The sequence below is a fragment of the Anolis carolinensis genome, chromosome 1, assembly GCF_035594765.1.
Source record: "Anolis carolinensis isolate JA03-04 chromosome 1, rAnoCar3.1.pri, whole genome shotgun sequence".
NCBI classification, from domain to species: domain Eukaryota; kingdom Metazoa; phylum Chordata; class Lepidosauria; order Squamata; family Dactyloidae; genus Anolis; species Anolis carolinensis.
Genome location: NC_085841.1, coordinates 242,288,361 through 242,314,031, shown reverse-complemented (window position 1 = coordinate 242,314,031; position 25,671 = coordinate 242,288,361). Strand labels below are relative to the sequence as shown.

The 25,671-nt window shown below is 43.2% G+C and overlaps 1 protein-coding gene and 1 long non-coding RNA gene across 11 annotated transcripts in view; both read right to left on the bottom strand.

Moving 5' to 3' along the window:
• The window catches only part of tns1 (tensin 1), a 432,533-nt gene that overhangs the window by 356,461 nt on the left and 50,401 nt on the right, over window positions 1–25,671 (bottom strand). The window lies entirely within an intron of this gene.
• On the bottom strand, window positions 1,106–25,671 carry LOC134295298 (uncharacterized). Its single transcript, XR_010001825.1, has 2 exons — window positions 24,488–25,671; window positions 1,106–24,296 (listed from the first exon to the last, which is right to left on the bottom strand). It is a non-coding gene; the product is annotated as an uncharacterized LOC134295298 (long non-coding RNA).

The window sequence follows — 25,671 nt, the reverse complement described above, 5'->3', positions numbered from 1 at the left end:
TATAAAAATATTATTTCAGTCTCTTGGCCTCTTCCATCCAGATGATGACCATCCAGATTGCTTTAATTTATCCTCTATCACATGCGCTCTTTCTTTCCCTCTCCCTTTTTTCCACCAAAGCTCGGTAATTTATCCCATGTACACCTCCTGCCGTCTTGCAAGAGCCAGCCCATAAAATAAGCCTCCTTGCAGGCAGCTGGCATGAGTGCAGTTCTGCAGAAAAAGCCGGTCTGCTCACACAGCATTGCCGGAATGTCCCCCCAATGTTTTACATCTTTGAGCAATTACACGGATACACACACACACTATTCCTCAGCAAATTGCCACAAAAAGCGGTGGGGGGGGGTCCCCTTTTTTTTGGAAAAAGGTTTTGTTGAGAGCTGGAGATTTCTTCCAGATGAATCCAAGGCATTAACGAGAATGAGTCAGAAACAGGAATTTCAGATACTATAGAATAGCCCACCTTTGTACAAGTGACCCGTGTGATGGGAATTTCCATCCTGTTTCTCCCTCTCACCCCCCTCTCCTTCATACTACCCATGAAAAGAGTGTTTTTAACAAGATGTTTTATTGCTCTTTCCTAGGAATGAGAAGTATCTCTTTCCCCATCTGCCCACTGTAACCAAACAATTCTTTAATATAAAATTCCTCTAACCTAAAGAAAATAACCTCCACATGTGCCAAGCTGCTGCATACTGGTTGCTGTTTCATTATGCATCTGTAAAATAATTTTTATCAGCAGATTCCTCATCTTCCCCTTTTTTTTAGCCAACTGCAAAGATTTCAGCATTCAAAACTCTGCATCCACAGACACACAAAAGAATCATTACAGTCATGATCTGGACATCTGGCTGACCCCAAGTATTATTCATCACAAAAGGCTGGAAAGGGTTTTGCACGCATGAAGTGCTGCTACAAATGCACGCAGCACGCTTAGCATTGAAAGGAGGAATAAAGCATACAGTGATATCTTGACTTAAGAGTTTAAATCATTCTGTGACTGGGCTCCTAACTCAAATTGCTCTTATCTCAAAGTGACTTTTCCCATTGAAATGCAGTGAAATGTTATTACTCTGTTCTGGCCCCCTAAACCCCCACTCCAATGTTTTTGTTATGTGTTTATAAATAAAAAATGCACATTCACGTGAAACAATAAAAAAAGAAAAATCAACTTTAAAATGGTAGAAGCACAAAGTTGTGGTAAGGAAGTGCATTTGAAGTAACAAAATGTGTGTTAGCCAGTGTAACAGCAAGGCAAAACCTGCACATTCACATGGAAAAATAAAAAAAGAAAGATCAACTTTAAAATGGCAGAAACGCAAAGTTGTGACAAAGAAGCACATAGCACCAAGTGAAGAGCCAGAAGCATCATTTTCTTCACACTGCCCTCATTCCAGCCCCCCTCCCTCCCTTGCTCTCTATCCCTCTCTCTCTACATGAAGCCAAACATATCACACAAAATCAATCAACCCAAAGTTCCACAAAGCGGACAAGAGCAAAGCGGACAGCAATCTCCCAAATTGGGCAAGAGCAAAGTATACACCAATCTCCCAAAGCAGACAAGAGCATGAGGCGAGAAGGCTGCTCCCTTGAAGCGCTAAAGCTCTATACTCTCCAGCTAGCATTCCTTCTAGCACGAGCTCACAACTCAAAATGTCAAAGTAAAACTGGGCCAAGCGACAGCTCTTAACTCAAAACTCTCTTAAGTTGGGGTACTCATAAGTAGAAGTTCCACTGCTATTGTACCGGGCCTATCTTGCAGGTAGTGTTCACTTCACTTCCCCAAACTGAGTGCCTACCAGAGATATTATGACTTTCAGAAGCCCCAGACGCTGCAGGAGGCTGGTCTAAGGGGGCTCTGGCACCTTTTACCAAGATTTGCAAACAGATCAAAAACAACCAAAGAAAATTCAGCATTTGACAGTTTGCATGAGCCCTATTGGTTCAATGGGTTTTCTCTAGTTGATATTCACAATTGGACTTCTAAAAATACAATTGACATGTGCACTTTACTATCCCACATCTGGGCCCCCGGGGGTTGGACTTAGCAGGGGGTTGGACTAGATGGCCCATGTGGTCTCTTCCAACTCTACTATTCTATGATTCTATGGTACAGTGGATTAAACTGCTGAGCTGCTGAACTTGCTGACTAAAAGTTTGGCAGTTTGAATCCAGGGAGCAGGGTGAGCTCTTGCTGATAGCCCCAGCTTCTGCCAACCTGGCAGTTCGAAAAGATGCAAATGTGAGTAGATAGGTACCGCTCTATCAGGAAGGTAACGGCGCTTCATGCAGACATGCTGGCCACATGACCTTGGAGGTGTCTATGGACAACGCTGGTTCTTCGGCTTAGAAATGGAGATGAGCACCAACCCTGAGTAGGACATGACTAGACTTAATGTCAGGGGAAAACCTTTACCTTTTAGACTAATATAAACCAGTTCAAAGCAGATAACATGGATCTTATATGGCAGCGTAGATGGGGCCTAAGTTTGTGGAGCATTCTTCCCATAGAGATTTGCCTTGGACCCCATCCTGTATTCTTTTTTGCTTAGATGTTCCCAATCCTACTCAAAAAATTATTCTCTCACCACCACTACCAGTGTTGTTCTTTCTGTTGCTGATGCATAGTGTGACTGTTGGGAATGTGTCTTGTAGTCCTTGTGTTGTTTTATGTTTTGAGTGTTTATTCTGTACATCTTCTTGATTGGGGGGGGGGGGGGTTACACTTTTGTCAAAGGAAATCTCAGAATGAGGTGAATGGAAAGGTATCTGGTACAATGGTACCAGAGTGAAAGCTGAAGAGTGTTTGTTGTACCATCAACGTAGAAGAGGGAATTTCACTGGGTGTTGCTTGTCATGCAATCGGGTAACATGAAACACCTGGTAAAATTCCCTCTTCTACACAACCATTAAGGGAAAAAGGAACCCTCTTCAGTTTTTACTCTTAACAGTCCTACTGATCCATACCCTGGTTCCACAAAACGTTTATCTTGCACCATACTATATTTGTATCAATCCACAAGAAAAGGTCATTTAAAGCTGTGGAGTTGGATTTCATAAAACCCAGGTATCTATTGCTTTAGCCAAGGACAGCAGCCACTGTCCTGAAACAGTCCCTGGAAGCTGGGGCCAAGTAGATGAGGATTAAAACTGTCAAAGTAAATCCAGACAAGATGGGACATCCAAATTGTAGAGAGTATATAATCTAACAATAGTGTAGTTTGGTGGTTCTCAACCTGTGAGTCCCTTGTTTTGGCCTTCAACACCTAAAAATCCAACAGCTGGTAAACTGGCTGGGATTTCTGGGAGTTGTAGGCCAAAAACATCTGGGGACCCTAGGTTAAGAACCAGTGATCTATGGCAATGGCCAAAGATACTTCATATTAGTCATATTTGCTGCATGATGGGTAAAGAACAAAAACTTTCAAATAGTGATCTATATCCTATGACTTCAGGACTATTGCAATAAATTGAATGAGAGACTTTTCTTGGAGGTTGTTTAGAAACTTTAGCTAGTGAAAATGGAGATCAGAAACATATTTTGCACCATTTGCAGTAGCTGCCAAACTCTGTTTCAAAGTTCATATCTCACTTCCAGCGTTCTTCATGCTTTCTGACCTATGTATTTTAGAGGGCATTCCTCCCCACCTTTTAAGATCTTTATAGAGAGCTGTGCTCCAAGTAGTGTTCCTTCATTACATTCAATAATTATTAGGAACAGGGTAGACTGTGTTTGACACAACTCTGAATTATGACCTATCCCAAGAAGTTCATTGTTGAACTTCGAGATGTGGATTTTACCCTGCATCATGGGCTGGAAGTCTCTGGGTGCTGGATAGATGTCCAAGAGTGACATCTGGTCTCATATGACATTTTGGGCCAGTGCAGACAGGCCCATAGAAAATAATATGGAAAACAAATTGCTTTAAATAATGCCAATGTCAATTTTAAGATACTTTCAGAGCAAAACCAATCTTACCATTAAGTAGAATGAAGCAATCACCCAATTCATCCTCCTTGTATCCACACACACACACACACACACATTTTCCTCTACTGAGGACTGCCAGTATATTGCATTGCATTCAATGTACATTGAGCCTTTGGTATCTGTGTATATATTCCTTTCTATCTATGTACAATTGTCTGTCTTGTCAGTGTATAAACGGCACTGAATGTTTGCTGTACAGTGTTCCTTCATTGCAAAGGTTACGTTCCAGGACCACCCACAGTAAGTGAAAATCTGCAAAGTAAGGACGCTATATTTATTTTAATATTTACACATTATATTAGTAGTTAGGTGGCCTTTTCTCCCCTTCACAAGCATTCTTCCTGCACTTCTTCTTGGTGGCCTGCTCTCCAGGGCCTGCCAGTTTCCCTTTTGTGCATGCTCCTCCCTCTTGTTGGCATCCAGAGTGGCCTGGCTGGACTCCCGACAAGAGGGAAGGCTCATGCGCAAAAGGGAAACTGGCACCTTGTGCGCATGTGCCACCGCTCAGGAAAAAGAAAAAAAACGCAAAGCAGCGAGGGAGCAAAAAGCGAACCGCAAAGTAGGGAGGGAACACTCTATATGTGTGTTCTGTGATCCGCCCTGAGTCCCCTTTGGGGTGAGAAGGGCAGAATATAAATACTGTAAATAAATAAATAAATATTCACTGGGGTTTGATGCCAGGACCTCTCATAGATACCAAAATCCATGGATGTACAGTAGAGTCTCACTTATCCAACATAAACGGGCCGGCAGAACGTTGGATAAGCGAATATGTTGGATAATAAGGAAAGATTAAGAAAAACCTATTAAACATCAAAATAGGTTATGATTTTACAAATTAAGCACCAAAACATCATGTTACACAACAAATTTGACAGAAAAAGTAGTTCATTACACATTAATGCTATGTAGTAATGACTGTATTTACGAATTTAGCACCAAAATATCACAATTCGTTGAAAACATTGACTACAAAAATTGGTTGGATAAACCAGAATGTTGGATAAGTGAGTGTTGGATAAGTGAGACTCTACTGTACTACTCCCCTTATATATAATGGTGCAGTAAAATGTCATCCTCTGTATAAATTATAAAACTTTTGGTTTTTAAAAAAAACATATTTTCAAGCCATTGATAGTTGAATCCATGACACAGAATTTGTGGATATGGGGGGACAACTGTATCACATGGCCTATCCCGCATCCCTTCTGCTAGTCTGCTACATGCAAGTACAGTATCGTGGAAACCACTTCCCTATTGCCAGTATCAGATTTCATTTGTCAGTCCAGCCTATTTCTGTACATAGAGTGGTGGAAGTACCATATTGGCCTTTGGCTAAGATGATAAAAAAAAACCTTGGCCAGGCTCTGCAGATGAGGTTTGATCATATGACTGCCTTAACACATTCATAGAATTTTATATTATAATGCTGCCTTACATTTATTATGTTCCAGAGCTTTCCCAAAGCTTCTTCTGTTTTCCCAAAGGCAGTCAGAACCAGAGAGTGCCACAATGGCTGTGATCTCTAGCACTGTAAGTCCTTCATTTGGAAGCACTTCTAGACAAGCACCAATCTCATTTTTTTATTTTATTTTAAAGAGCTGCTAGAGGACCCCAGTCTACACATTTTACGCCTACACATGAGCCATTACACTGACAACATAAATGTAACTGCTTGCAACATTCTTGGAGCAAAGCAACTGCAGTTGAGGAACAAAGCAGAACCAGCATCCTGATAAGAGAAGCAGAAGCCCAGTCCACAAACTGGCTAACAGGGAATAGCCAAAAGTGTAAGTGGGGCCACTGAGAAAACCATAGGTATAAGCATGATAAAGGCAAGAAGGGATGGTCTTCTCAAAAATCCCACAGAAATAATGAAACATATAAAATATGTATTAATCGTGTACATACGTCACATAATCCAGTAAATGTTTTTGCCTTGAATGAGACAATAGGTGCATCTACACTGTAGAATTAATGCAGTTTAACAACACTGTAACTGCTATGGCCCAATGCTATGGAATTACACTATGTAACAAAATTTGGAAAAAAATCTGTTCTTTTTGAAAGTGTTATTTCCTGTTTAATTGTGCAGTACTCACTTTGAAAGTAGTTGTTATACTCTAGAAACTTCGTTTTTGTGGCTGGCACAAACTATATCAAATTGGTTGAGACTCTATAAGATATTCATTGAAAAACTATAGCAAAATGTGCTGCAGGATGTCCTGCAAAGATTTTGCAATTTAATAAACCTTTTCCATGTTTTTATGATAGAACCAATTAGGAAATTGCATTTATAACTCAAGAACAAAAATTGTGTTACATAGTGTTATGAGAGTTGTAGTCTGGTAAGGTACTAGAACTCTTTGGCAGAGAAGGCTTTATGTTATGTTATTGTCTTTTGTAATGTTATTGATTTTATTGAGTTATGTTTTAATCTATGGTTGGTTTTAATTGCTGTTAGATTGGGCTTGTTCACCATGTAAGCGGCCCCGAGTCCCTTCAGGGAGATGGAGGTGGGATATAAAAATAAAGTTATTATTATATTATATTATATTATATTATATTATATTATATTATATTATTAAGACTAAAGATCTTATAAAACCACAATTCCCAACATTAGATAGCATTGATCCATGGCAGTTAAACTGTTGTCAAACTTCATTCATTCAACAGTGTAGATCCACCTTTTATTTTTATTGAATAGCAGAGTACACAGAGCCCTAAGTGTTCTGAAGATTTGCTGATGTTTATTATTTATGTCTTTATTTAACCCACAGGTACTTTAGTCCTCCAGAGTCACACGTGGCTGTAGAATTCACACAGAATCAACCTTACAATGTAGATTTTCTTCAGCTGTGTCTCCTGAACTGGGTACCCAAGTTTCAGTTCTTTGCCAAGTTCAGTTTTTGCAAAAAAAAAAAATTAAAAATGATCACCCAGAACAAAAATATTGTTCTAACAAATCTGCTGTTTTCCCCCTTTCGGGTATTTGTTTATGTGTGCCAAAATATCAAACACAAAACAAACAAAAATATCCCATGAAGTTTTTCAATGAACCATAATGCAATTATGCCAAAGGCACATGCTTTGATTATCTGTCCATTGGTCCCATTAGAGCGACTTTTTCCCACTTGGAAGAGAGACACTGAAAATCTAACTGGAGTCACGAAATATCCTGCAATACAAGAGGTGCAAATTTTCCCCCTTAACCTGACCCTGTCTCTTTAACATGCATATACAATGCATTGCAATTCTCCTAGGGATCAAAAACCTCCAACTATTGCAACCCTAAGAACAACAACAACAACAACAACAACAACAACAACAACATTATTTCTTACCCGCCTTTCCTCAAGGCTTGAGGCGGGTTACAACATTACTAAAACACATAATCAAAACACGTAATCATTTAAAATATATTCCCATAAAATACAAAAGTTAGACATAGAATGGAAGTTTAAAATTCATCATTAAACCCTAAGGCTTGTATCATGAGTTTTTTCTGGCAAGATTTGTTCAGGGGGTGTTTGTCTTACTCTGACGTCAAGAGATTGTGATTTAGCCAAGGTTTGCTGTTCTGGAAGATGGTGGGAGATGTTTTTCTTTATGATTTTTTTCTAACTCTAATGCATGAAGGTTAAAATAATTCTACATTATTCTTATTCATATCAGATTCCATGTAAGTTTGCATTATAATTTTTAATCCTATTAAAATATAATAAAATTAACTTGCTTGCATTCTGATCCTCCACACAGATACTGTCAATCCCATACTAAAAATTTCTTATTGTCTTAGTAGGATGACAAATATGCCCCTGAGATCTAACACTTTGGTCCTATTTATGGTTACATAGAAAACTGGCACATCATGGACAATGCTAAAACAGGATTCTTTTCTGTGAAATGCTCTGTGAAGGAAATGTATCATTGTTCTATAACTTCAAATCAGTTCTGATTTATGGCAACCCTAATGCAACATTATTATGGACTTTATCTGCCAAGATTTGTTCAGAGGAGACTTGTCATTGCCTTCCTCTGAGGCTGAGAGAATGTGATCTGCCCAAAGCCATTCAGTGATTTAGGCCCCTTGCACACAGCTGAATAAAATCCCACATTTTCTGCTTTGAACTGCGATAGATGGCAGTGTGGACTCAGATAACCCAGTTCAAAGCAGATATTGTGGGATTTTCTGTTTTGGTAATCTGGATTATATGGCTGTATGGAAGAGCCCTTAGATGGCTGAGTGAAGAACCGAACCAGAATGTGTCCTAGAATTTTACTTCAATAATCAATTTTATTTTTATGATTTTGCTTAGGGCAGCAATCAGTCCATGATGTCCCAAGCAGGCTGAAGTCTGTAGCTCACGTGTTGCACCAAGCCTACCTGCAGGCTGAAGCTATTATGCCCAGATACTATTTTAAAAGTCTATTATTGTCCTCCTTTAAAACAAAACAAAAATCTAAATATGTTCATTAAAAAGGTAGAGCTATAGTTTAATACTGAAGAGAAGAACTTTTTCAATTTCAAGGTGCTGACACGTATACATATACAGACAGGGTAGAGGGGAGCCTTGAGTTTTCTGTGCCTTAGAGAGGAGACTTTAATATTACCTTTATACTGGATACACAAAAATTGCTCAGAGGGTCCTAATCAGATTGCTGCTAATAGTCTTCTATGTGTAGGTGAAGACTGAGCCACCCCATCAGGATTTCCCAGAGAGCAATTTTAAATTGGATTACTGATATTTGTTTGATTGTTTTTCTGCATAAGCAGTTCTCATGGCTGCTTTGGGGTGACAAGAGGGGGAAAAGTGATGCACAATAAACACAGGGAGACAGGTGCAGCTCACAAGCCATGGGTTGTGTAGGGACATGCTTCCTGGAAAACATTTATAGGCTTTCTATCCTTTTACTAAAAATAATCCATTGTCCTCCATTCATTTTTCAACTAATTGTACCTCAAAATATCTGGAGAATACACTAAATTGGAGATGGCTAGAGCAGACCAATCATCACCATCATCATCATCATTATATTTATTTATACCCCGCTTTATCTCCCTTGAAGGGGGCTCAGAGCGGCTAGGCAGACCCAATGATTTGACTTGGAATGAAGTTGTCAATTGAATTATGTTTTCCCAATACTTTCTGTAATTCTGAAACTTCAGAAATGATACTTGGGGGGAAATGAGGAAACCTATGTGCTACTGAGGTCTCAGCTTGGTCCACCATTATGATGTTCCACACAGCCCATGCGCCAAAAACACATACTGGACAGAGGTGTGCATTCATATAGAATTGCTGTTCATTTTGTGTAGTTTCATTTGTGTTGTCTCGTTTTTGTATTTGTGTCCTGCTAACAAAAATGGGCTGCCTATGTGACACAAATTTTCATCTGGCTTACGGAAAAAAAACAAAATTTTTCAGACCATTGGCTGCAAAGGGAGTACTTCTGAGGCTCATCCCCCCCACCCACACACACACACAGTTTTTGGGCTAGAGGGGTAAAAATCGCCACACACTGAGGGCATTTCAACCCCTTTTAGCCCACCAACTTTTAAAACGTTTGGGTCTCCCCAGAGTACTATTGTTATTAATGTTATTCTTATTATCAAGACCCATTGATCCACTTTGGATGTAATTGGGAGGCACTGCTCTCCCAGACTCTGCTTAGAGTGCCGGAATAACTGCTGTCCTAAATATTAATGTAAATATTACCATCAAGGCGGGAAAGCCATGGCCTTTGAGTGTTCTAACTGGAGGTCAGCTGTTACCAGCAGTGCTGTTGATTTGGAAGAGATATGAGTATAGGGCAAAAGGGAGAAATGTGTCACAAGGAAGGTACATCAAGCAAACCCTTGTTATGACCATCTTCCATCTGTAAATCTATGCCCTTATTGTGACAAACCATGTGGATCCAAAATAGTTCTCCACAGTCACCTAGGTACCTATCACCAAGACTCTACCCTTAGAAGACAATGATACTTGGCTACAAGTGATGGCCTATAGCAGTGGTTCTCAACCTGTGGGTCCCCAGGTGTTTTGGCTTACAATTCCCAAAAAACCCCAGCCAGTTTACCAACTGTTAGGATTTCTGGGAGTTGAAGGCCAAAACATCTGGGGACCCAAAGGTTGAGAACCACTGGCCTATAGTATAGTGGTTGTAGTACTTCCAAGCAGAAAGAAAGGTAAAGCTCAGAGCATAGCTGCCTCCTCTCCATGCACCTGGATTTGATTTGAGGCCATGAAAGAACAAAAGCTAATGGGAGCATATGGAATCCATATGTGGAATGCACTAGGAGCTGCAGGGGACATTTCCTGTTCTTGGTGTTCCTTTACATTGTAAAAGGGAAGGGTAGGTGAGGGTAGTTGGGGTCAAAGCAACCAGTGATATGGGCTTTTATTATTACAACATTTCTATCCCGCCCTTCTCACCCCCTAGGGGGGACTCAGGGCGGCTTACAACCAAGTATAAAACAAATGTATAAAAACAATTGCAATTACATTCAACAATAATAATAAATAATAATTAAAATTAATTAAGTTAAAACATCCATATAAATATACATTCAGACAGAGATTGCCATCATTCTTAATGGAAGGGTTAGTTATGGTTACCCAGAGGTACTAAATAAGAGGTAGGCATGCTTACATGCCCATGAATGAAAGATACTACATCTATTTGTTTTTCTGGATTGGCCTAAAACTGGACATATTGGCCATAGCCCTACTGGTGTACCAGATATGTGTAGACCACCCAACAGAAACAGATATTTTGTCTAGCACAGAACATCTGCATTCTGTTCAAGGTGACAAGAGTAGAAGTTGTGCATGCAGAAGCATTTGCCGATGTTCATGCACACAAGACTCTCAGACCATTTAGCTGTGAACTTAGTAGCACATTCAGATATGTATTTAGTTCTGCAACTGTTCCAATACAGGAATTGCATGAACAATCAAGGGGAAACTCCACATACAGAGATTTATGCTATGCAACCAAGATGTATCCCAGATCTTGACAATTGTTTGGATAACTAGTCAGATGAATAGATGAATCGATTTCTCCAGTTTGGGCTGAAGCTGGACACATGACTTGGTTAACTATTGAGATTTACATATAAACAATTTCAAAATTATGGAATTATTATAATTTGATCTCTTTTCTGTGAAAGACTCAGACTTGGTTCCCTGCTGTAAATCAGGCTACAATACATTTCGAAGGCAGGCAGTGCATTTCAAAACAGTTCCAAAGCACATCCTGGCTGTGACCCAAAGACACTTGTATGCAACATGGTGTCACTTATTATAACTGCATACAGATGGCCAGGAAGGTAGGAGACGCAGTCCCATCTGTACTGCAAGACAGATATAAGGGCTGAACCAGGGCCTGGCCTCATTTGCTTTGCTCAGTAGGAATGATGACAATCAAAATGACAGCATCATGTAAACAAAACCTACACCTGTTCTCGTGCCTGGTGGTCAGCATAACACTCCCACAGACAACATAACCAAACTGACAGGTACACAGAGAAGCCAGATGTTCACATCCATCCTTCCACTATTCACACTGTTTTATTCTCTAGACTGCCCCCCCAAAATAAAGCATACCTCTAATGACCACACGCTATATACTCTATACCAGTGGTTCTCAACCTGTGGGTCCCCAGGTGTTTTGGCCTACAGCTCTCAGAAATCCCAGCTGGTTTTCCAGCTGTTAGGATTTCTGGGAGTGAAGGCCAAAACATCTGGGGATCCACAGGTTGAGAACCACTGATCTATACTCACAGACTGGTTTTCCTGTGTTTGTTTGGATTTTTAATGGAATCCTGAAGCCTAAGTGCCCAGAAGGCACCAAATTCCATGTAATCTTAGAAGTGAAGCAAGGTCGAGCCCAGTTCATTCTTGGATAGAAGACCATCAAAGGCAATGGAAAACTACATGTAATCAGTTCCTTGCCTATGAAAACACTATGGAATTCATGTGGTTATAAATCAACAGGTGATTTGAAGCACACACATTCACTCAGTCTCGCATAAGCTTTTTTTTATACCTTCAGGTTGTTCGCTCTTAGAAGCAATAGTTAAAATGGGCAGCTAAACCAACCTCTTTTGACACAAAATGGTCAGTATTTCATGCCATCAACCACAGTGTGCCACATAACAGCAGGAGCCAAGTAAATACTTCCCAAGAAACTTGAGCAAGTGAGACAAGCCACAAACTATGGAAGGCAGAAGTGAATCAAAGTAACAGAAGGCATTGGAAGCAATGCCATCTAATCTATAAATACAGAGGATTGCCTAATGTTCCCCTCAATATAAGATGCTCCTTTCCCTTGGCTAATGGAGATGACCCAGTAGGTTACCTGGTTTTCTTGCTTCACTTTATGACATTTGTCACAATGGCTTCATGATCATATTGCTCAGGTTTCAAGGTGTTAAGCAGACAGCCCTGAGCTCTAGGGGGAATATCCACTCCTGCAGGTGTGTGTGGAAGATATGCCCTTTCTTCTCTTAGGATAATAAAAGACCAAGACCTAAAAGACAGAGGCAAGAAGCTGGGCTCAGGCATGAAAGAAAAGAGCTAAAGCCTTGGTGTAGACTCTACATAAGGGTCCCTTGGAAGCAGAATCATCCCAAAGAAAGCAAGCTTTGACTGGTCATTCCTGCATGGTGGGAGGGTTGGATTGGATGGCTTTTGTGGTCTCTTCCAACTTTATGATTCTAAGGGGGCACTGGGAGAGAGCCACTAAACCAGACTTCTCAAATAAGGTGCACTCCAGATGTCTTGCACTATAACTCCATCATCCCCAACTAGTAGGTATAGATAAAGAGGATTGCAGTCCAACACATCTGAAAGGCCCCATGTTGTGGAAACTCCACTAAATGCAAGTCTCTCTCACAGGCCCTAGAGACAAACAGTGTCACTTACGTAAATCTACTCTGCTCTGATTCTTAATTAAAAGCCAATGAAAGTGACAAGGTAAACACTATTCCCCCCTACCCCACCCCTCAAGGAAATCCCAGGCACATAGCCAAATGAGTGCCCAACTATTGACTGTCATGCACACAGGGATCACATAAGCAAAGATACCTGTTCCAAGAAAGGTATCTGAGCCAAGTTTTGATGCTAATCCCCCTTGGCAGCTGATTTGCAGAGAAAAACAAAATGAACAATGTCAGGAAAGTTTATGCTAAAGATCTGGGATCAAGGCTTGCCAAAGAGCTCACCATGGGCAACACGACCAATTCATCCATAACAAAGAATGGATGACTGGAGGAGTTCTATCATTTTTAGGAGTGGCATCAACTTTGTGGGTATTCCAAGCTCACCTGCCATCTTTCCCCTTTCCTTCCACCTTTTTTCTGCAATGAAGAACAATCACTCCCACACGACACTCTGAGCTATTTTTATGCCCATTGGTTAGAAGTGATACTATTACAGACAGCTCTCCACATTTGCAGATGTGACTTTGGATGATTTGATTATTCATGCATTTGATTAAAACATTTTCTTCAGAATCTCTAAGCCCTTCAGTCCAACTCTATGGTCAACTTTCTCCAGATGTTGTTCACAAAGCAACATTGGAAGGCCCTAGGGAAGTGATTCCCAAAGTGGGCGCTACTGCCCCCTGGTGGGCACTGGAGTGATCCAGGGGGGCGGTGATGGCACCTATTAGGACACGGGGGCAGGGCCAGAGGAGGGGTGGGGCCTCTTCCCAAGTGCTGGAGACAGGGCTGAGCACCTGAGGCGCCTGTTAGGACACACAGGGGGCGGAGCTAGAGGAGTGGGCGTGGCTTCTTCCCAAGAGCATGAGACAGGGCTGAGCCTCTATACCTCTCCTGAGGCGCTTGTTGGACACAGAGGGTGGAGCTAGGGAAGGGGGCAGGGCCTCCTTCCAAGAGCCCGAGACAGGGCTGAGCCTCTATACCTCTCCTGAGAGGCCTTTTAGGACCAAAGGGCTGTGGTGGGGTGGGGGCGGGGCCTCTTCCAAAGAGCGCGAGACAGGGCTGAGCCTCTGTATACCTCCTCTGAGGTGCTTGTTAGAACACGGGGGCGGGGTAGAGAGGTTCAGACCCGTCAGGCACTCGGGAAGAGGCCCCAACCCCTCCTCTAGCCCCGCCCCCTGTGTCCTGGCAGGTGCCGCAGGACAGGGATAGAAGCTCTGCCCTGCCTCAGAGCTCGTAACTCCACCCATCCCAGTCCTAGCCGCCCATGAGTCATATTTTTTCTGGAAAGGGGGCGGCAGGCCAAATAAGTTTGGGAACCACTGGCCTAGAGATTTGTAGAGATAACATGTGTAAACGAATCTGTAGATATGGTATCCCCCAGACTAAGGCACACAGGCCGGATGCAGCCCTCCAAGGTCAATAACCCAGTCCCTGCCCTGAACCTTAGACTTAAAGTCACCCTGAGTCTGAAACGACTTAAATGAACACAGCAACAAAAATTCAAATTAAGTTCACTAACTCATCAGCCAAAAGCAGACCCACACTTCCAATTAAAATACCAGCAAGTGTATGTTGGTTAACATTGTTCTTCATTTTAAATAATGTATAGTTTTTCATGTTTTTTGCACTACAGATATGATATGTGTGGTGTGTATGGGAATTCATTCTTTTTTTTCAAATTATAGTCTGAAACACACACCCCCCCCAAACAGTCTGATCTTTTTTTTTTTTTTTCATTTTCACAAGGGTCCCATGCTCCTTACTCCAGTGAATGTAGAGCATAAACTATACTACCTCAAAATACTGATTATGAACCAGGGCCCTAGAAGTTCATCATCGCATCTAAAGTTGAACTGTTCTTATTCCTTCTTGATATAACACTGTTTGCAATTAGCTTCTGCAAGATAAACATTGCAGAAGCTAAGCTGAAAATTCCAAGCTGCTTGTGAGAGCCATACTAACCCAATTTGTCAAAATAAACTGCATGCATTTTTAAGATTTATACAAAAATGCAATACCTTTGAGGAATGGGAGAACCTGAAGGAATGCACTGTACTGCATTCACTTAAACAATTTCCTCTTGAAGTTCAGAAAAAGTCAACTCTGCCTTATTTAGAAGTTGCATGTGTACAGTACTGTGTGGTTTGTATTCATTCTGTCATGGACCATTTTGTGACCTCTCCCCACAATGCTTATTAACAAAATAGCAAAATGGGGAAACTGCATTAATAAATTTGAGGGGGTTCTTGTCAATTTCCCAAGCTTTGCACCAAGCCTGATGTCACACCAAACAAAATTAAGGTGGATACACTGAAAGAGGAACCCCTGGTGGCACAGAGGCTTAAACCGCTGATTTGCTGAACTTGCGGACTGAAAGGTTGCTGGTTCGAATCTGGAGTAGAGTGAGCTCCCGCTAGTAGCCCCAGTTTCTGCCAACCTAGTAGTTCGAAAACATGCAAATGTGAGTAGATCAACAAGTACCACTTCTGCGGGAAGTTAACGGTCATGCTGGCCACATGACCTAGGAGGTGTCTACAGGCAACACTGGCTCCTCAGCTTAGAAATGGAGATGAGCACCAACTCCCCAGAGTTGGACACGACTAGACTTAATGTCAGGGGAAACCTTTACCTTTACCTTACACTGAAGGAAAGGCAAACATGCCCCATTACTTGCACTGAGAAAGCATCACACTCAGCAAGGGAAAATGTGTACTGCAATTCCTCTTTTCAGGTACATTTGTGCTCTCCTTTTAAAAACAAGATTTTCATCACATACAGTACCCAAGAAAATTATTAATCTTTCCATACCAGCACATTGGGTGGGGAAGTGCAGGTGACGGAGAGTTCCCTGTGGACCATATCAACAGTGTGGTTCAAAAGGCTACACAGTCGCACAACCCTCGTGCTTTGCTCAGTTTTAACAGAGAAGCCATACACATCTGTGGGAAAGTGTTCTGGTGCCCGGGCAGTAGAGGACATGGTCCTGCAGATGGGATCTGCTTCCATCATCAAGTATGTTATTGATATGGCAAAACCCAGTCCCAAGTTATATGAAATCTTGCAGATAAAAGGAACAATCAAGCCAAGAAAAGAGTGGAGGAACAATGCTATGTATTGATGGGGAAATTATAGAATCCACTGCCAGTAGCACTGTGCCAATTCCGGGAGAGATTGTATGATAGCTGCCACTGGGTAAAAATACCTGCCCTGCTTGATTTGGCAGAAGAGTAGATTTCAAAAGCACATCTATGAATGACAATTGTAAGAGAGGAAATAATCACAAATCATTCCAACCAAGAGACACCCAAAACCTGGGCTGACCCAAGTGCTTTTTTTGGCAAGGTGATCCACAGTTAGCATGGGGGAATCTGTATGGGCCCTCAGATATTGGTGGATGCCTTCAACCCAATTGGTATGGTCAATGTGCGGTTGGTGATGAGTGAATTTATAGTCAGATCACATCTACAATACCAGAGGCTCTGACCTAAAGTCTGTAGCTTAGAGACAAAGGGCTTTCCAGCTATTTTTGAATTAAAATTCACATCATTCTTCATCATTGGCTATACTGGCTAACGATGATGGGAACTGTAGAGCACCAGTGCTCAGAGAGTAACAAAAGACCCTCCCCTGTGATAGAAAAATCGCTGTTCCCAAGCCACAGAAAACCAGCCATTAAGATAAACTTGCAAGAGGTTAACTGAGGCCAATATTAGTATGCATGGAGCAGTACCAAAGCACTCTAGCAATGGTGTTTTATGGACTCTTCACCTAAAATATCTTAACCTTTCATTGTTTTACACATACTTCGAAAGGGAGTCTTTTGCAGATACTTTGAAAGAAAAACAAATACTAAAATAGTTGACCTTTTTATAGTATTACTTTCACCATCAGATATAAGGTCAATGTGGTTAGTGTGATAGGGAAAGAGACTGCCAGATTATGTTCCAACTCCCAGGCTACTACTTTAGGCTTTTAAGAGATTGGCACAGACAAGCAAATGTCATCACATGCTACCAAACAGATATGAAACTCCTCTGCAGATCGTCACATCCAGTGGTTATTCTAAACTCTATGTGTTCCCTACATGAGGGCTAAATTGGGAAATGAATGTCATTGTCAGTTTTTTAGCATTAAAAACATATGTGTGACAGTTAACACTTTCTGGTGATCCCAAGGGAGTTTTCAAGTTTCCCGTCATCATTCCCCAACATAGTGCTCCTTTCTCTAAATGTGTTCAATTCAACTTATATTATTGACATGGATATGCTGGATGAGGCTGATGGGAATTGCAGCAGTCCAGTTAGACTGGGGAAAGAGATTTCTGATACATAGGCTCAAGCTTTCCAAGCTTTTCAATCCTATGAAAAGATCGAGAATGCCCTGTGAGCTCATAGGCAACCTTTCTCCTATCGTTCCCCTGTAAATTCACCCTCCCTTCCCTTAAAACAGTGGTTCTCAACCTAAGAGTCCCCAGATGTTATCCTAACAGCTGGTAAACTGACTGGAATTTCTGGGAGTTGTAGGCCAAAACATCTGGAGACTTATAGGTTGAGAACCACTGCCTTAAAGCAACTTTCTCCCAGATTAAGCCAACTTGGGAGGAAATCCAAATCCTGGCACAGGTTTCGGGGTGTCCCGAGTTAGGGGATTCAAGACAGCTGGTCCAGTTCCTAATCGGAACTGGTCACAGCTGTCTTGAGAGCCATCCCATGCTCCTTGGGCTAAGGCAGTTCGGGGAATGTGGAATGGCGGTCCCCTAACCCCGTATAGTGCTGTTCCCAGCCATGACCCACTCACTTACCTATTCCTGGCTCATCAGCCAGACTGTGGCCTTGCTAAGGTGGTTGGATATGGCAAAGGGGAGATTTCCTCCTTACCCCAGCCACCTTAGCAACCAATGCTCTCTCTGACATCAGCCAGAACAGAGTGTGCCATGCTGCTCTTCCATTCCATTTAAGAGGAAGTTGTGTTTCAGTATGTATGTGTCTATGCAATATGTAGCTTGGCTCTGAAAGTGGTTTCAATGGCATCTATCATTGAATCAACTCATTTGTATGGTGGTACATCATTCTATGGATATGATGAACTGCCAAATAAATTAAGCAAAGACTCAGTAGAACCCAAAAGGACTAAACTAAGGTTGTTTGTACTTTGGACATATCACCATATGTGTGTGCACACACCTTCAAGTTGCCTGTTCATTTAAGGTGACCCTATTAATTTCATAGGGTCTTCTTAAACAAGGAATACTCAGAGGTCATTTTGCCAGTTCTTTCTTCCGAAATATAGCCTATAGCACCTGGTTTTTGTTGGCCATCTCCCATCCAAGTACTAACCAGGACTGATCCTGCCTAATTTCCACTGAGAGACAAGAATTGGTGCCTTCAGGGTATGACTCACTTGAAAAGGCAATAATACTCATTAAAGTGAAAGGCAGTAGGAAATAAAGGTTACATTATGGATGATTGATTAAATAAAGGAAGCCACTGCTTTGAGCTGCCAAGACCTGAGCAGGACTGTTGCTCACCAGGGCACTTGGAGGTCTCCCATTCATAGGGTTTTGACAACTCAAAGCCAACTTGATGGCAAATAACAACATAATGATCTGAACCAGATTTGAAATGTGAACATAAAACTGTACTGACCATGATGCTCATTTACATCACAAATGCCCTTCTCCTGTTTCTCCTTCCACATGGAAAGCAACTAGGCAACAATATAAATAGTACAAGAGAGGCCCAAAGGCTGGTGGAATAGGGAGGAGATACACCTTTCTCAACTGATGCTTCAGTTACAATCACCATGATCTACAAAATCTGCCTCCTTCACTCCCAGATCCATCTCAGGCCTGTGGCTCTCTCGACCCACATGGTTGCAAATGCAGCAAGTTCTAGACTTTCTTCTCTTTGAGGCAAAAGCCAAAATTGGAGGATGCTGACCATGCATCCCAACCCATCCATTCCACATTAAAAGCAAAAAAACCAAACAAGCTTGAAAGCTTGTTGAATGTTACTTTAACACAGGTGATGGGATGATTTCTACCACACTAGAAGGCAGCAGGCAGCAAGTTTTGCACAGAGTTCTGTCCTTCAGCAGAATGGAATGGCTGGGGGAGATCAGAATGATTGAGCTGTGTGTGTGTGTTCATGTGTGTGTGTTTGTGCTGTTTGTGTCTCCTGCAGCTGGTTACCTTAATAATAGAGCCAATCTTGTATCAGCCCAAGTGAAGTCAGGTCTCAAAGCCCTCATCTCCCTGACTCCACAAAGATTTTATGTCCTAGGTGAAGGTTCTGATGCCCTCTGATGCTTCTGGACTGCAAAACTCCTAGCGAGTCTTATATCTGGCTATTCCGGATAGAACTGCTGAGACTTGCGTCTGGAGATATATGTTTCCCACCCTTGTTCTAAGCCATGTACTTATTGTTGCCATATGGTGATGTCATGTAAACCCCTTCCCAACTGCAATATAAATGTCACAGTACAACATCCCTTTCAGGGCCTCAAAAGAGCAGCACACACAGAAAAGGAGGGACCGAGCAAACGTCCTCTTGGCCCCTCTCTGTTGTCAGCTCATAGGACAGTGTGGTCCTACTGCACTGGAACTAATTTGGCCTTGCTGCGTGATCTCCAGCTAGCCAGCTGGCAACCCCCCTGCTCAGTTACACTTCTTGCACCAAAGACAAAGCTGCCTTCTTCCCACAGCTTCACAAGGCATCATCAGCTTGGCTGCAGCAGAAGGACTAACCAGTGGTTAGCCTGCTCTATCCCCCCACCCCCCAATATCCGCTACCCCAAAAAGAAAAGCTACTGCAGCTCTGTAAGAAAATCAGCAGCAGGAGGAGAAGTACTGCTTGGCCCCTAAATTTCCCTGCTCTAAGCAAGCCGAGGGAAGAGGTAATCATCATGACAAAAGAGACCGTGCAGGCAGGGAACGTGAGCAAGCGAGAGCCTGGCTGCAAAGTGCCTGTGGTGGTGCAAAGCAACAGCGGCTTCACTCAGTCGGAACAAGCCACTTTGCTAAAGGACCCTGCAAGGGCAAAGAGAAGGAGCAAAGAAGGCAAGCAGGCTGCTTGCTGCTAGGGGATCCAGGCACAGCACAGCTCCAGGAAGGGAACTACATGGCCACCCAGAGCCCCAGTCAGGCAAACACATCAGGGGAGGAACTCAAAGGAAGGTGTTTCTTCTTCTGCAACTTGCTCTCCTTGAAACACAAATCTTCCCACATTCAGCCCTCACAATGTGCGTCAGTCCTAGCCCACAGTCCCATAACTCATCCTTTTACAAACACATTGTAAGGTAATAATCACTTCTATCCAGGATCTCCAGCTGTAGCTGTGGGTACTTACACCACTCCAAGACATTTCGATCCCCCTTTCCATTCTAAGCCCCACTCCTGTCCTTAATGGGCAATCTAGGCTTCTCTCCAACTCTCCCCAGGTTCATTCTCCCACCACATATTCAATGCTTTGTGTATGGCCCTCGTCCTCTGCCAAAAGCTTTTGTACTTTGTACCAAAACCTCATAGCTCAACTGGTATGCAGGCCTATTATTTGAAGAAATATGAAAAATGTCTTCTTATAGACTCCCTATTCTGCTTCTTGCCAATTCTTTGATTGAAATGGTAAATGTACCAGGAAAGTAAATATGTGACTGATGCCAGATTTCATGTGTGGGGCCTGCAATCCTATATGAAGTTGCATGCAGATGAAGACTCATGGAAACCTAGGACACCCACATAATACAATATAGTCTTGGGACATTTCCAGAGGAGAGCACCCCACCCCATCCCCAGTTTTATCATTAAAGTTAGGTCCTCACAAGTCTTTCAATTCTCTGTGGCACTTATTCCCAAGAAGATGGGATTTGCCGGTCTATTAAGAACCGGTGTTGTGCTGCAGTGGGTAGAGTGTTTATGATTCAAATCTGAGTTCAACCTCAGTGTTTGCTGGGTGACCTTAGGCTTGTCACTGTCTCTCAGTGTTAACTACCTCACAGGCTTGTTGTGAGAATAAACTGGGAAAAGTCAATTCAAGTTGACCTGAGATTCCCTGATGAAGTTGGGGAGAGATACAAAACAGGCCAAAACGCAACAAGCAGTGGCTGGATTCAGCTGCAGTGTTGACATCAGAACCACAATCGGTAGACAATAAGTTTAGTAAGGCCAGAGGAAAAAGCTTTTACAAGCATCATTATCTTATTCCTGCAGTATTCAAGGAGGTGAGCTACAATACAAGATAACTTTCATGTAGTCCCTTTTTATTTGTTTATATATATGACATCCAGTGACTTTAAAACTCTTGATATTGGTTTGTTCCTAAAGTAAAAAAAATAACAAGTGTTTTAAAGATTTTTTTCAGGAGCAACTTGAAAAACTGCAAGTGGCTTCTGGTGTGAGAGAACTGACCATCTGCAAGGACATTGCCAGGGGGGCATCCAGATGTGTTACCATCCTGTGGGAGGCTTCTCTTATGTGCCTGCATGGGAAGCTGGAGCTGACAGACAGGAGCTCACCATGCTTCCCAGATTCAAACCACTAACCTTTTGGTCAGAAGTCCTGCTGGCACAAGGGTTAAACCCACAGCACCACTGGGGGCTCCTATTTGGAAGATGGAAACTCATAACTGGTATTACCTGAGGTGGCATATGCACTGTCCAATACACAACACTCAGACATCTTTCATATAGTATTTACTAACACAATTGACATAGTAGATAAAAAATATGTTCCAGCACTGAAGTACTGGAATTTGAGTGATGGGGTAAGAATGATTCCCTACAAACAAATGGATTAGAAGGAAGATGTTCTTATCCCTGCAACACAATGGAGGACCAACTCACCCTTTACAACATGTCCTTGTTGTATACCATGTGATTACACAACTGCACTACATTACATATACAAAATCTGGAACTCTGGCCTTGAGAGTGCATTGACACTGCCTAGTAAAAATTTTTGGGAACTCTGTGTTAGTGTGTACAAATACCATAATGGCCATGACATAACTATGATTATCAATAGCCAGCAGGTTGCAAGCTTATTCCCTACAGCAGTGGTTCTCAACCGGGGTTCCCCAGATGTTTTTGGCCTACAACTCCCAGAAATCCCAGTCAGTTTACCAGCTGTTAGGATTTCTGGGAGTTGAAGGGCAAAACATCTGGGGACCTACAGGATGAGAACCACTGCCTTACAGTAAACCTCTGCCTCTTGTCTCAAGAGGTTAGCTATTACTGTACTATGGCAAACCAGATTCTCATTCTAGCCAGAACCTGAAACCAGAATTTGACCCATCTTTAACTGTCAGGGTGCTATCCTAGTGTATATAAAGAGTGTAGCACATATTGTGAGAGCAATAATGCTGCAATTTACAGTATCCATATTTCAGATTCCCACCAAACTACAAATCCCATGGCTGATAAAGTGCCATTAAACAGCTACAACTGTGGAGGCAATGCTATGGACAAGCTGGTTAAAAAGAAGCCCTATTGGCTTTAACCACTGTTAATATGAATACTGATATATTTTGCTCCCAACTTATATTCAGGCAAGTTAAGGTTATGTTAGAGAGCAGAACTTGCAGAATTTCCTTTTTGGATTGTGACTCCCAGAATCCATCAGAAAGCATGACTCCATGGTAATGAGCTGGCATTACAATGGTAAGAACCCTACATATGTGGCCGGAAGTAAGAGGAAAGCTGAAATGGCCCACAGAATGCAAAATGTGTTCACATTTGCTCAATGTATCCAGTTCATGAATTCAACTCTCCTTGGGACACAATGGGGTTTCATTGGTGCAGAACCTTCACTCTCTTGTACTGCAGAGAACACATAGCCCAGGTTAGAGATTTATGATGCAATTGTGCTTCACCATCAGAGCCCATCACCCCAAGCAAACCCCCTTTTCCTTCCAAATTGTCCCTCATCTTCTCTAGCTTCCTCACATATACTTGGAGAGATGAGCATTGAGTTCCAATCATTTCTGAAGCTCTGGGAAACCTGAGCAACAGTGGGAGAGACCACTTCTGGCACCATGTTTCTTTCAGGAGCTTCAAGAGCAAGTTGGGGAGATACTGTTTCCAGGGCTTTCAATACAGACCACCCCAGCTCCCCCAAAACAGAAGAAGGTCAAGGCTTTTAAATGCCAGAAAGGATACTTCAAACACACACACACCAAGTTTTGAGTTCATTTGTAGGCCCCTTCCACACAGCTGAATAAAATCCCACATTATCTGCTTTGAACTGGAATATATGGCAATGTGGACTCAGATATCCCAGTTCAAAGCAGATGTTGTGGGATGTTCTGCATTGATATTCTGCGATATGAGGCTGTGTGGAAGAACAGAGGAGGCTCTGCAGAAGAAGGCAGGAGACCAGCGTCCCTCACCCCCAGGCCTAGAGCTGCAGGATGGGCTGCAGATCACCTCCATGGTGAGGATCTCACAACCGAGAGGACCCTTTTTGCCACAGTCCCAGTGTCATGGTGTTGACACAGTTGAGCGAAAAGCAGAGTCAGGCAGCTTCCCATTCCAAAAATAAGAAACCAATGAGGGGAAAGCCAGGAAAGGAGGGGAAGACGAAGGCAGAGCAATTGGGAAACTGCTGGCTCAGATTGTTTTTCGTTTTACTTTTCCATTTTGCTGCATTGTATAGAACTTTGAGGAAAAGGCCTTCTGAATAGATCTCTCTTCCTCACCCCCTACCTCGCTCTTTTAATACATTTCCAGGCGAAGGGAGGCGTGAAAGTCTTCCAAAGGACATGGATTCCCCAGAGCAGACACACTTCTGCTGCCCTGTCCCTGACTGTTCCCTAAACAGACCTTTTCATTTGACACATTCATTGGGCCTGTGCCATTTGCCATCATGCTCTTTGCCCAGACCTGAAAGGGCTTTGGGATAGATCAAAAGCCAATCCCAACCAAGCCCATTTCCCTCTGTCAGGTACAGATTGCTGCATGGACCCCTGTTTGTGGGATGGAGGGCTCTAAATAGGACAAGAGCAAGGGAGCTGAGGGAAGCTCCATGGGGAGCCGGCCACACTGCGCCCACCTGTTCGGCACCTACCTGGGCTTTGGCGGCTTCCCTTGTGCCCGGCCCTTTCCGGACGATGCAGTAGCAAACTGCCGCTCCGAGCAGCAGCAGCATCCTTCCCGACCCCTGGCTGGTGACATTCCCAGAGGGAAGAAAGCATGGGCTAGCCAGGATTTTGATTTGGGGGAGGTTGAGTCTGAGTCAGAGGGGATCTACCCTAGCAAACCTTTTGTATCGTTATCCCAATTCCCCCCTGCATATGGGATATGTTGAGCATGGTGATTAGATCATGATATGAATAAACATAACAGTACCAGTAAGGCCTTCTCATGGACCACACTGAGAATTTCGGGGGGGGGGGGGGGGGGCTGAAGCCCCTCAAGCCCCCCCCCCCCCCCGAAATTCTCAGTGTGGTCCATGAGAAGGCCTTACTGGTACTGTTATGTTTATTCAGCTACATGCTTGGCTGGAGAGTCAGGGCAGGTTTTTTTCTCATGTCAGGAGCGATTTGAGAAACTGCAAGTTGCTTCTGGTGTGAGAGAATTGGCCGTCTGCAAGAACAATGTTTGATGCTTTACCATCCTTGTGGGAGGCTTCTCTCATGCCCTGGCGTGGAGCTGGAGCTGATAGAGAGAGCTCATCAACGCTCTCCCTGGGTTGGATTCGAAGCTGGCAGCCTTCAGGTTAGCAACCCAACCTTAAAGTCAGCAGTCCTGCCGGCTTAAGGGTTTAACCCATTGCTCCAGATGAATATTATTTAATAACTGAAGAGAGATATTATAATAAGGATTCCATTCTTTCATAGAATCTGGAGCGGGAGCTGACAAACGGGAGCTCACCCAGCTGTCGGTCAGCAGTCCTGCGGGCACAAGGGTTTAACCCACTGCGCAGGTGGAGGACAGGAGAGGAGCCGGGCGCTTCTTGGATGTGCAGCACAGCCAGCGTCGGAATCACGGGAAGGAGAGTGAGCGAGAATAGGAGTCGCTGAATGATCCGTAATGTGCCTTTGGGGGCTGTTTTTCGAAAGCCTGGCCTCTACGACCCCATCGGGGAGGATCTTTGCAAGCGGAGGGGCCTTCCCGACAAGCCCGGGCCACAAGAGACTTGTGCAGCTCGGGGATGAAACCCAACCGGGGCTCCACCATCCGCGGGGGCCTCTGCACCTCGGCGCGCCTCTCTCTGCTCCTGGCCAAGGAGGGCAGTCGGGCTGCTAGTCTGAGAGGGCTGCTAGTCCTGGGTCGTTGCGCCTTTTCTGGGCTGTATGGCCATGTTCCAGAAGCATTCTCTCCTGACGTTTCGCCCGCATCTATGGCAGGCATCCTCAGAGGGTGTGAGGTATGTTGGAGAACTAGGCAAGGGAGGTTTATATATCTGTGGAATAATGTCCAGGGTGGGAGAAAGAACACTTGTCTGTTGGAGGCAGGTGTGGATGTTGTCATTAATCACCTTGATTAGCATGCAATGGCCTTGCAAGACAAGAGTTCTTTCTCCCACAGATATATACACCTCCCTTGCTTAGTTTTCCAACAGACCTCGCAACCTCTGAGGATGCCTGCCATAGATGTGGGAGAAACGTCAGGAGAGAATGCTTCTCAGCCCGGAAAAGACACAACAACAACGCAGTGATTCCGGCCATGGAAGCCTTCGACAACACGTTGCTAGTCTTGTTTCGCCGGCAGGAAAACTGGACTCCCCCCCCCC